Below are 10374 nucleotides of genomic sequence, written 5' to 3'. Positions count from 1 at the left end.
AGGTCCCCCAGCAAAGCTTCCAGGGCAGAGTGTGGATTTGAACCTGGGTCTCTCCAACAGCTAGACCACACTGGCTGTCCTCCTCCAGTGGCTGAGGCCACTGAGCAGCCGTGTCCTGTGATGTGGGCAGCCGGATTCCAGGCCCTGGAGCACAGGGCGGCCGATCCCCCCACTGTGGGCAGAGGGGGAGGGCCGGGCGCTCTGCCCTCAGCGACTCTTCCTTTGTCTGCTTGGGACCTTCGCACAGCTGCCGTCGCTCCCGCCCCCCCGCTCCTGCACAGCCCCCCCTTCCGCCCAGCTTCGTACCCGCAGGTAAGCCGTGATGTTTCGACAGGTCTGGGACACTTTTCTGGAGAGTTCCAGGGGGAACACCTGGCTCGACTGGCTGTTTTGCTGCAGGAAAACCCTTCGCCAAAATTTCTGCTTCATGCGGTCCAACTGCAGCTCTGCTTCCAGGCCTAGGAAAGCAACGGGGTGAACAGCGAAGACCCACCTCAGGCTCATTCGGCATTTTTAGCAAAGACAACGCGTGAATGTACAGCACAAGGCGGCCTTATACTGAATCAGACTGATAAAAGGGTTGGAACACTTCCCCTATGAGGAAAGGTTAAGGCGCTTAGGGCTCTTTAGCTTGGAGAAACGATGACTGAGGGTGACATGACTGAGGTTTATAAGATTATGCATGGGAAAGAGCAGGTAGAGAAAGAGGTACTTTTCTCCCTTTCTCACAATACAAGAACTCGTGGGCACTCCATGAAATTGCTGAGCGGTTGGGTTAGAACGGATAAAAGGAAGTACTTCTTCACCCAAAGAGTGATTAACACTTGGAATTCACTGCCACAGGAAGTGGTGAGGCAGAAGAAGAGGGAGGGTAAGTTGCTTCCTCCCTGCCTCTCCCCACCCCTGCCTGCCTGGGGCCAGGGAGGGCCTTCGTAGGGCTTCCTCGCACTCCCGCCGGCCTTGCAGGTCCACCGCCGGGCCCCTCATGGGGCTCGGGAGTGGAGCTGCAAGGCCGCCGGCAGCGGCCGGGACCGTTGGGGGCGGGGTGTGTGGCCTTATGACACACTTCCGGTGATGTCAGGGGGTGTGGCATATGCTAATGAGTTATGCTAATGAGTTCCCCTAGCTCTTTTCCCTATGAAACGACCCCTGACTGAATCAGACTGTCAGTCCTGCTCGAACTGGCAGCAGTGCTCCCGGCTCTTAAGCAGAGGTCTTTCCCATCAATTGCCACTTTTAGCTGGAGATGCTGGAAACTGGACTGGGGACCCCCTGGCGTAGACCAATGGGAGCAAACTCCCTCTTAGCACAGGGCCGCCAGAATTGGTGCCCAGAAACAGAGAAAGGAATCCATTCTTCTTTGGGCTAGAAGATTGCTCATTCCTATCCTAATCACAACAGCTTTCTCCCAAACAAGTCAGAAAACTGGTGAAATCAGTTAGACCAGGCCTAAGTCACCATTGGCCTAGTTAATTTCACAAAGCAAAAAAGAAAACACCACTGGCAAAAAATGAGCCCAGGGGGGACCCTTATTCCTCCTTTACTGACCATTCTGGCTTAGTATATGCCAGCTTTTGAGACTGGGTCCCATTACAGCCATGCTTGAATGAAAATTATTCGAAACGCGGCATCAGGCATCCGGATTACGCATCGGCTTTTTATGGCTCAGAAAATTTGATGACTTGCACTCCAATTTCGACTCTGATATTGCTTCTATGCTGGAGTAGATACATGGAAAGACTGTGACTCTGTTTCTATTATGCTTTATTATTGCACTTTGGCCAATTGAGTGATATTATATTTGCTGTTATGCTTAATTGATTATTATATACTTGCTTATTTGCTTGTGTGTTCATTTTTTGCCAGTGGTGTTTTCTTTTTTGCTTCTTGCATTGTACACTGGCTTTCCCCCCCTTTTTTGGGCTGCTAGTTAATTTCACACCTAAAGGAAAACATGAAGAAAAATGAGGGAGGAAAACCCATTATTCCATGCCAAGATGCGAGGGCGAGATTAACAAATCCCCTTGCCATTTTTCTTCACTTTAAAGGACTTTGTGGAAAGATAGGTAGATGTGTGCATGCTTTCATATATTTAAAAATGCAAATTGTAATAAGTGAAAGATCCATTCTGACACTGTTCTGAACATGGGAACAGAGGGGAACACATTACCCAGTTACCTATGATGGTGACACCAAAAATTATACACACATTTACTACAGCAGTGCTGATTGTACTGGTGGAGTTATCATTAGTTCTTTGGATGCCATTGGGAAATGCCACCCACCCACCCCGGTTCCCCTCAGCATCATTGTCCTTCCAAGCATATCCCAGGTTTTCCCTGTCTTTTCTGCATTCTTTCCCAAACCCACTTTTGCTGCGATGTTTTGGGAAAGATTGCAGCAAAACCGGGGTGGCTGCCATGTGGGTGAGGAAGTATTTCCAGGTTCTGCCCACATTGCTGCCATTTTCCCTGCCACAGGTCCCTGCAGAGCCATTTAACTTCTGCTCTTTTATTGCTGTGGTATGCCTTTCCCCTTATATCTCCACAACAAAAAGGGCACCATGAAACGGGCACCATGAAAAGCCTTTCCTTTATGAACTACCCAGTCCTGGTTAACAGAAAGGATCTTACTATTGGTAAACCTCGTCCCACCACCCCAATACAGCAGCCACTAGACAGTAACACGCTTCGCTCTCGCTCTCTCCCAGTAACAAGTAAAACACTTACTCATTTTGAGGGGTATGCTTTTCCCCGACACTCCGACACACATCTGGATGGTGAAGCTGTGGAGATGAACAGGAAGCTGATGAGGGTCATTTCACACATTTTGGGGCAGCGAACTTCGGTTTTTCAGTCCATGTACACTTGGACAGGAAGAGGTGTGTAACTGAATTCCAGTTCATAGATCCCACGCTAAGGCCACCATGTACAGGATTACCATGTACAGGAGACACCGCTACCGCCATGTACAGGAGACACCGCTGCCACCATGTACAGGTCTTTGCCCACCCAAGCCAGTCCAGGAATGGGAGGGAATCCTGTACTTTTCAGTACATTAAACAACAAACCACGAGATGGTCTATACCCCCTCTGGTTTCAGAACAATTTGCCACCAGAACCTCTTTCACTAGTCCCTGCCTTTCCTAAGGGAGAGATTCCAAACCCTTAGTTGGCATCTGGGACAAAACACATTAGCAACTCAATATAGAGATGCACACTCTTACCAAGGTAGCATGTGTGGGGAGCGTCAGGCTACAAGATCTAGGCTTGGAATACAAGTTACAACGTCAGAGACCCATTAGAAATAAGAATAATTTTTATTCAGTACAGAGCATAGCAAAACAGACTATATAAGAGATTACTGAAAACAAGAAAAACCTATGGCTCTGCGCCTTAACTACACATTAAAGATATTCATAGTTACCAGTGAAGTGTCCATATTCCAAGAGTGTCCAAGGTATACAGTCCAATTAGACACCAAAGGATTTTGAAGAGAAATCCCATCCTTGCACCCATGTGCTCCAGTTCACAAAGCAGCTCTTTGTCTTCCAAGAGACAGCATTTCCAGGTGCAATAAAACAGGCAATGACAAGAAGGAAGAGCTGAGAGCAGAGCGCTCCCTCTCATAGGAATCAATCAATTATATGCCAATTCCATTCATGATCAGCCGTGGCCATCAGCCAATCACGAGCGGACAGGGGATGTGCCCAATTGTTGGTTGTCATAGCTGCATGTGAGGATAGGCTAGAAGTTTGGAGACCACGCCTGCAGTCACATGACCCAAACTCCAGCTTCTCCATTGCCTACGTGACTTGTTGCATGTGGGCTAGAGCCAGGAGCCATCAAGTCTGGCTCTTCCACTTAGAGGTGTGAAAGAATGTGTGGTTATATGGCATGGCTATTGAGGTAGTTCAGGCCATTTGGTCTGCCCTGGACCGTTTGGCCTGCAACAGGAAAAAGAGAGCATGGTATCAAAAGACATCACAGGAGAAGCCATGTGGATATAGAAGCAGAAAGCAATTTTTCTATACAAGGTGGCTCCCCAGTGGTGTACTTGTATGAGACACAAGTTTGCAAGCACTCATTGGTTGCATTCACACATTATCATTTTGCATTACAGCAGTGGCCCTAAAGGAGCTTTGGGAAAAGAGAGCGGGGGCTGGCTTCATGGGGGGGGGGTGCGCATTCAGAGCGGCAACCAGACTCTCCACGTTGTCCAGCGACTTCTTTGTCCCTTCCTGCCTCTTAGTGCAGACTTGTCCCAGTTCCTTCCCTGTCCTGCTCAGGGGTCATTTCCTAGAAAAAGAGGTGCAGGAGCTCATTTGCACAACTCATTTGCATATGCCACACCCCCTGACAAAGGACAGGCATGTTTAAAATGAGTTAAGGCATACGCAAATGAGTTTAAATCCTCCCCCCCTTCCCTGAGTCTCTCCACAAAAGCAGAGAGGCTCAGAGGGAAAGGCAGGCATTTCTAGGTTCCCTGTCTGATCTTTTCCAGGTGCCCCGCAGCCATGGGGCACCTGGAGAAGATCGGGCAAGGAACCCAAGCATTTAAATCCCCCCCCCGAGTCTCTCCGTGGGTGGGGGCCTGGGCTCCTTACTGCCGGAGCACCGCTCCGGGGCGCTCCAGCAGGAAATGATCCCTGTTTTTGAGAAAGATTTTTAGAAAGATGAAACCTGCAGATACGGACCCGGCCTATGCTTTTTCCTTTCGTCCCATAAAAGCTCTATGATACATTGATCTTGAGCAGTGAATAGTTGTTGATCACTTATCGCCCACTAGACGGAGCCTCTGCTTTTGCTGGGGGGGGGCGCATTCAGAGCGGTAACCAGACTCTCCACATTGTCCAGTGACTTCTTTGTCCCTTCCTGCCTCTTAGTGCAGACTAGTCCCAGTTCCTTCCCTGTCCTGCTCAGGGGTCATTTCCTAGAAAAAGAGGTGCAGGAGCTCATTTGCATAACTCATTTGCATATGCCACACCCCCTGACAAAGGGCAGGCATGTTTAAAATGAGTTAAGGCATACGCAAATGAGTTTAAATCCTCCCCCCCTTCCCTGAGTCTCTCCACAAAAGCAGAGAGGCTCAGAGGGAAAGGCAGGCATGTCTAGGTTCCCTGCCCGATCTTCTCCAGGTGCCCCGCAGCCATGGGGCACCTGGAGAAGATTGGGCAGGGAACCCAGGCATTTAAATCCCCCCCGAGTCTCTCCGTGGGAGGGGGCCTGGGCTCCTTACTGCCGGAGCACCGCTCCGGGGCGCTCCGGCAGGAAATGACCTCTGGTCCTGCTGCCTCCTTCCCCACGACCCCAGGTCTGCCCCTTCTCCTTATCTGAGAGTTCCAGTTGCATTCTTTAAATGTAGCATGTTTGCGGGCATCATGCTCAGAGAGGAGCCAGGTGGCTCTACCTTTGAACCTGACATGCAGGGATGGAGGTCAAGGTACTTGGTTGCCCCAGCAAGGAATAGCCTTCCCCACCTCAGCCATACCACCGCCATCTGGGCCCAAGCCAAACCTCTGGCCTGCTGCTATTGATGACTGGGAAGCAGCCAACCCCCAGCAGGGCACTCCACATTGGTGCCACCCCAAGCAGTGGCTCGGCCAGAGAACCAGGTCTACTCGTGTCAGCGTCAGATCATTTCTAAAAATCAAGTTTAAAAATCCTACGCATGCATGTGGGTGGGTGGGTGGCCAGGAAGCCAGGTGTCCAAACCAACTGTATTCTCCTGGGATTAAAGGCCACCTTCCTTCTCCCCCCCCCCAATCAGCAAGAGGAACAGCTGCAGGGCACAGGATAGGTCAAGGAAAGCAACGGCCCCTTGCACGGTTTTCAGCAGCATACCATGGCAGAGGGGACTTCAAGACATACTAGATAAATGGTTTAGAGTTGACTATGAGTAGAGTAACAGCATTCCGTGCGCCTTGGTGTTAAGTCAGGCCGGCTACATGACCACGGAAACATCTTCGGACAGCGCTGGCTCTTCGGCTTGGAAACGGAGATGAGCACTGCAACCCTAGAGTCGGATCTGACTGGCTTTCGAGCAAGGGAGACCTTTACCTTTACCATTTTTATGAGTAGAGTGGATGTCGAACACATCCTTGGGTAAACTAGATAGGACTTCCGGTCGGCACGGCACGGCGAGCGGGCGGCGTGCAGCAAGCCCATTTCTCAGAAAGATAAACTGGTATCTTTCTGCAAGTTGCTTCTGGGACAGATTATGCCTGCCCAACCTGTAAGTAACCCAATTGCTAAAACGATTCTAAAACACAGTTACAGAGCAAAGTTTGGAGTCCAGTGGCCCCTTTAGGACCAAGAAAGGACTTATGCCCAGAATTAAACTTTGTCGGTCTTCAAGGGGCACCCGGACTAAAAACTTTGTTCTGCCGCTTCCGACCAACACGGCTGCCCCCGCCTCAATCTACCCACAAAGATTCCAGCCTCAGCCCAAGGCAATGAGAAGAGAACGCTCTCCCCTCAACCACCCTGAAAGCAAAGCAAAGCGTCATTCGTTTTCCAGATACGCGGAGCTAATTTTGAACAAAGAACTGGAGGGGAACTTGGCAGGGGACCCTGGACTGATTATTCGCCCTCGGGCTCCGTAAAGCTTGTCCCCCCCCTCCCAGCTCACCAGCTGACTTCCACTTTCGACACCGTGCAGCTTTTCTCCTCGGGGTTCAGCGCTTCTGGCACCAGCACTTGGGCCTCGATGACCACCACAGGCCGGGCTCTGAGGGGAACCGAAAACAAGACAGGCCGAGTGAGTCTCAAGCAGGCTGGGAACGTCACAGGGGCACAGAGAGGAGGCAGCCTCGGCTGGCTCTTCTGCGACGACGGTCGGTCGTGTGATGCTGCCCGAGGTGCTGCCGCCGCTGCCGCCGGATGAGCTCAGACTGGGAGGCGCTCGGCCCGATGCTTTCAAGGGCTGGGAGAAGCCCTTGGCTCCCACTCTCACCCAATGACTCAACAGCATAATGAGAGACTTGCCACAATTATTACCCTATAAGCAGGGCTATTTTTGGGCAGGAACGCACAGGAACGGAGTTCCGGCTGGCTCCCGAGTTGGCCACACCCAGCAGGAACTCATTAGCATAACAGGCCACACCCAACAGCAGGAACTCATCAGGACTGGCTACATAAGGGGTGTGTGGCCTAACATGCAATGCAGTTCCTGCTACAAAAAAAGGCCCTGGGTTTTGTCGACAAACAAGGTAAACAGAATAACAAGCAAAAGGTGGGTGTGGCTGGATGACCACACTCTTGGCAACACGTGGGTGCGGCCTAATATGCGAATGAGCTGTGGTGGCAGGGTGTGGCCTAATATGCTAATATGTTTCGGCCGTTGAGTGTGGCCTGTTATGCTACTGAGTTCCTGCTGGGCTTTTTCTACAAAAAGAGCCCTGCCTATAAGAGCACACTCAAATAGATGCCAAGTGGAACCCCCCCCCCTCCTCCAGCTGAAGTAGGGATGCCAGCCTCCAGGTGGGGCCTGGGGACCCCCCAGAATTACTGCTCCTCTCCAGACTACAGAGGTCAGTTCCCCTGGAGAAAAACGGATGCTTTGGAGGGTGGGCTCTACGGCTGTCCTGGCAGGTGGAAGGTGGTGATGTAACCTCCTCCCCTGCCCACCTTTGACCTGAGACCTGTGGGGCTCCTCGCAGTTAAGGGCCAAGGGGGGGTGACCCGAGGGGTACCCGGGATGACAGCGTCAGGCGGGGAGGGGGAGGAGGAGGAGGCAGAGGCGTATCGCGACAATGGCACTGTCCCCCACTGACGAGGTCCCCCTTGTCCTCCACAGGCTCCACCCCAAATCTCCAGGAGATCCCAGCCTGGACCTGGTAACCCTCACCCCCACCAGTGTTCCCTCTAAGCTGAGTTAGTGTGAGCCAGCTCACAGTTTCTTAGCCTCTGGATCACACATTTTTGTCTTAGCTCAGGAAGGATGGCCCCAGAGCCAACTAATTTATGCAGTAGCCAGATCACTTGCTCACAACTTTAATGCCAGTAGCTCACAAAGTAGAATTTTTGTTCACAAGACTCTACAGCTTAGAGGGAACATTGACCCCCACCCCCCGCCGGTGGCCACTGGGGACCTGGGAGCTCTAAGCTGAAGTCTCCTGAGCCCTTAAAAGACAGAGTGGAGGGCCGGGAGTGCAGAAGGCGGCAACCAAGACAACTGAAGTGCTGGAGCACAAGTCCAAGGAGTCCAGGACTTTTCAGTTTAGAGAAAGAGATGACCAAGGGGGGACACGACACAGGTCTATCCAATTATGCCTGGGGTGGAGAGAGCGGGGAAAGAGAGCTTTTTCTGGCAGTGCTAAAACTTGAGGACACAGAATTGTGGGTTCCGGAAAGACAAATGGAAATTTGGTGCTTGGGGAGGGGGGGGTCAACAGTGGGAGGGCTTCTAATGTCCTGGCACCACTGGTGGACCTCCTGATGGCACCTGGTATTTCTGGCCACTGTGAGACACAGAGTGTTGGACTGGATGGGCCTTTGGCCTGATCCAACACTGGCGTCTCTTATGTTCTTAAATACTTGTCTTCTCAATGAGTAATGTTCTGCAGGGGCCACGAACATAGATGACTTTAAAAGGGGCCTAGAGAGATTCACGGAGGAGAGGTCCATCAGTGGCCACCAGCCAGAGGGTGACTTATGGGTAGTGTTCCCTCTAAGCTGAGTTAGTGTGAGCTAGCTCACAGTTTTTTAGCCTCTGGCTCACACGTTTTTGTCTTAGCTCAGGAAGGATGGGGCTCCAGAGCAAACTAATTGATGCAGCAGCCAAATCGCTCGCTCACAACTTGAATGCCAGCAGCTCACAAAGTAGAATTTTTGCTCACAAGACTCCACCTCTGAGAGGGAGCGTTGCTTATGGGTTGCCAGATCCAGGTTGGGAAAGTCCTGGAGATTTGGGGGTGGAACCTGGGGAGGGCAAAGACCTCAGTGGGGCACACAGAGTGTCCGTTTTCTCCAGGGGAACTGATCTCTGTAGTGTGGAGATGAGTGGTAATTCCCAGGGGATCCCCAGGTCCCACCTGGAGGCTGGCATCTCTAGAACCTCCACAGCCCGAGGCAGGAAGCCTCTGAGATCCAGATCTCTGTGTCCTGTTCTCTGACCCTCCACAGCAACTGGTCGTGTGAGGAGGAGGAGGAGGAGAAGAAGAAGAAGAAGGAGATAGAGAGCAATTTTGAAGTCTTCTTGAGGTGGTCTGCAGGAGAATGTCTCAAAAGCAGGAGGCTGGACTGATTTTCCGACAGGACAAGGGTCGTTGCCTTGCCTGACTTACTGTAAATACAGAGTTAATGCCAGGAGCCTCTGGTGCAGGGTTGCCAGCCCTCCAGGTGGCACCTGGAGACCTCCCACTATTACAACTGGCCTCCAGCTGACAGAGATGAGCTCCCTTGGAGAAAATGGCTGCTCTGAAGGGTGGACTCTGCGTCATTACACCCTCCCTCCTGAGGCCCCTCCCCTCCCCTCCCCTCCCCAAATCCCACCTTCCCCAGGTTCCACCTCCAAAATCTCAGGTATTTCCCACCCCAGCTCTGACAACTCTGCTCCAGCACCCTCGTCTAACTCGGGAAGAGACCCCGGAAGCTCAGAATTGCCTCTGCTCAGTGGGGACCTTTAGGGGGTGGGGGAGACTTGAAACGACTTTTGAGACTCACCAAGTTGATCACACTCAATCCTCCCAGCTGGGAATCAATTTGTCCCTCAGACTGTCCTGTGCCCCCCCCCCCTAGTCCACCAAACTCTCCGCTTCAAAAGTAAATGTTTATGTAAAGGGGAGCGGTGGCACAGAGGATTTATCCTCTGGTTAACATCTGAACTGAACAGAGTTGCTGTCAGTTCTAGCCCGCGCTGGTGTGAGCTACCAGCCTTGTCTCCAGCTCGCCGTCCACCCAGTGGTTCGAAAGCTTCGGCGAGTAGATAAAATGGGTACCACTCCTTAGAGAGGGTGGGCACACTAAACCCCCGTAGGGGAGGTGTTAGCCGGCAAATGGAACGTCCAGCTGTGAAGCTTGGAAGCCTGGAAAAAAGACCTCTTCGGCATCAAGAAGCCTGTAACGGGCCAATCCGGCCAGGCGGTGGCAGTGCGGCGCTACGACTCAAAGCCAGCCCAGGAAGAACTAACATCATCAAGCCAAGCCGAAATAAATGCCGCCCGGAACACGACTGAAGCCTTCAGCTGAACAAAAGCCCCGTCGGCTGCAAATGTGTGCGATTTAAAGAATTATATGTTGTCCTCCCTTACCCCCATCATTGTTACGCACTTGTGAAAACCTGTGTAACTGTAAATCGCTCAGAGCCAGCAGCCCTGCAGGACTGAGCGATCAATAAATCGAAAGGTATTATTATTATTATTATTATTATTAT

General features: G+C 51.7%; 1 long non-coding RNA gene across 1 annotated transcript; it reads right to left on the bottom strand.

The window, feature by feature from the left end:
- Positions 1–343: 343 nt before the first annotated feature.
- On the bottom strand, positions 344–6755 carry LOC107118698. The gene is made up of 3 exons (XR_001482774.1): positions 6631–6755; positions 2730–2785; positions 344–458 (listed from the first exon to the last, which is right to left on the bottom strand). It is a non-coding gene; the product is annotated as an uncharacterized LOC107118698 (long non-coding RNA).
- Positions 6756–10374: the final 3619 nt, after the last annotated feature.

Source organism: Gekko japonicus, unplaced genomic scaffold, assembly GCF_001447785.1.
Source record: "Gekko japonicus isolate JY-2015 unplaced genomic scaffold, Gekko_japonicus_V1.1 scaffold6017, whole genome shotgun sequence".
Lineage (NCBI taxonomy): Eukaryota > Metazoa > Chordata > Lepidosauria > Squamata > Gekkonidae > Gekko > Gekko japonicus.
Note: the sequence above shows the minus strand (reverse complement) of the source record. Positions and strands in the feature narration are given on the sequence as shown.